Below are 2,500 nucleotides of genomic sequence, written 5' to 3' on the forward strand. Positions count from 1 at the left end.
CGCGCAGGCGGGAAGCTCGGCAGCCGGGCGGGTAGCCTGCGGGGAGCTGGTGGGCTCCCGAGACTCCCGTCCCCCGACTCGGGCCTCGCACGCCGAGCGGTCGCTAGCTTGCCAGTGCAAAAGACAGAAGCGCGGGGGCAGTAAAGCCAGGCGGACGGGTCGACCGTTGCCGGCTGTGCGCCGACCGGAGCGATCCGCCACGCCACGCCGCGTCCCCCACAACCAGGGTGTCGCATAAGGCGCTGCGAAGGTGGACCTTGATCCACATTGGGCAGAGCCTGAGTTGAGGCCCCCCAGCACGTGCCTGGGGACCAGGCGTTGAGGAGTAGGCCTTTTTTTGAGGGCCCAGAAAGTATTTTGGCAATTGTAGCGAGGTTTTGGAGTTTTATCCACAACCTTTACCTGCCTTTTTTTCTTTTTTTCCTTTTTTCTCTCTCCGAGCATGCCAAAGTTGAGAGAAAACGCGGTTTGGCATGGACGGGAGGAGGTGTGGAGGAGTAGGCCTTTTTTTGAGGGCCCAGAAAGATTTTGGCAATTTTTTACTTTTTTATCCACAACCTTTACTGCCTTTTTTTTCTTTTTTTCCTTTTTTCTCTCTCCGAGCATGCCAAAGTTGATAGAAAACGCGGTTCGGCATGGACGGGAGCAGGCGTTGAGGAGTAGGCCTTTTTTTGAGGGCCCAGAAAGTATTTTGGCAATTTTTTACTTTTTTATCCACAACCTTTACCTGCCTTTTTTTCTCTCCGAGCATGCCAAAGTTGAGAGAAAACGCCGTTTGGCATGGACGGGAGGAGGTGTGGAGGAGTAGTCCATTTTTGAATGGCAGCGGAAAGATTTTGGCAATTGTAGCGAGGTTCTTCGGACTTTTATCCACAACCTTTACCTGCCTTTTCCTCAGCGAGCATGCCAAAGTTGAGAGAAAACGCCCTTCGCCATTGACGGGACCAGACGTTGACGACTACGTCTTTCTTTTTTTCACGGCGCCTGAACGATTTGGGCAATTCTCCACAGCGCGTTTACTTTTTATCCACAACCTTTACCTGCCTTTTCCTCAGCGAGCATGCCAAAGTTGAGAGGAAAACGCCGTTTGGCATGGACAGGAGCAGGCGTTGACGACCAGGTCTTTTTTTTGGTCTTTTTTTTTCACAGCGCCGGAAGGATTCAGGCAATTCTCCAAAGCCGGTTACTTTTATCCACAACCTTTACTGGACCTTTTTTTTCTTTTTTTCCTTTTTTCTCTCTCCGAGCATGCCAAAGTTGATAGAAAACGCGGTTCGGCATGGACGGGAGCAGGCGTTGAGGAGTAGGCCTTTTTTTGAGGGCCCAGAAAGTATTTTGGCAATTTTTTACTTTTTTATCCACAACCTTTACCTGCCTTTTTTTCTCTCCGAGCATGCCAAAGTTGAGAGAAAACGCCGTTTGGCATGGACGGGAGGAGGTGTGGAGGAGTAGTCCATTTTTGAATGGCAGCGGAAAGATTTTGGCAATTGTAGCGAGGTTCTTCGGACTTTTATCCACAACCTTTACCTGCCTTTTCCTCAGCGAGCATGCCAAAGTTGAGAGAAAACGCCCTTCGCCATTGACGGGACCAGACGTTGACGACTACGTCTTTCTTTTTTTCACGGCGCCTGAACGATTTGGGCAATTCTCCACAGCGCGTTTACTTTTTATCCACAACCTTTACCTGCCTTTTCCTCAGCGAGCATGCCAAAGTTGAGAGGAAAACGCCGTTTGGCATGGACAGGAGCAGGCGTTGACGACCAGGTCTTTTTTTTGGTCTTTTTTTTTCACAGCGCCGGAAGGATTCAGGCAATTCTCCAAAGCCGGTTACTTTTATCCACAACCTTTACTGGACCTTTTTTTTCTTTTTTTCCTTTTTTCTCTCTCCGAGCATGCCAAAGTTGATAGAAAACGCGGTTCGGCATGGACGGGAGCAGGCGTTGAGGAGTAGGCCTTTTTTTGAGGGCCCAGAAAGTATTTTGGCAATTTTTTACTTTTTTATCCACAACCTTTACCTGCCTTTTTTTCTCTCCGAGCATGCCAAAGTTGAGAGAAAACGCCGTTTGGCATGGACGGGAGGAGGTGTGGAGGAGTAGTCCATTTTTGAATGGCAGCGGAAAGATTTTGGCAATTGTAGCGAGGTTCTTCGGACTTTTATCCACAACCTTTACCTGCCTTTTCCTCAGCGAGCATGCCAAAGTTGAGAGAAAACGCCCTTCGCCATTGACGGGACCAGACGTTGACGACTACGTCTTTCTTTTTTTCACGGCGCCTGAACGATTTGGGCAATTCTCCACAGCGCGTTTACTTTTTATCCACAACCTTTACCTGCCTTTTCCTCAGCGAGCATGCCAAAGTTGAGAGGAAAACGCCGTTTGGCATGGACAGGAGCAGGCGTTGACGACCAGGTCTTTTTTTTGGTCTTTTTTTTTCACAGCGCCGGAAGGATTCAGGCAATTCTCCAAAGCCGGTTACTTTTATCCACAACCTTTACTGGACC

This window comes from Babylonia areolata, unplaced genomic scaffold (assembly GCF_041734735.1).
Source record: "Babylonia areolata isolate BAREFJ2019XMU unplaced genomic scaffold, ASM4173473v1 tig00055243, whole genome shotgun sequence".
Lineage (NCBI taxonomy): Eukaryota > Metazoa > Mollusca > Gastropoda > Neogastropoda > Buccinidae > Babylonia > Babylonia areolata.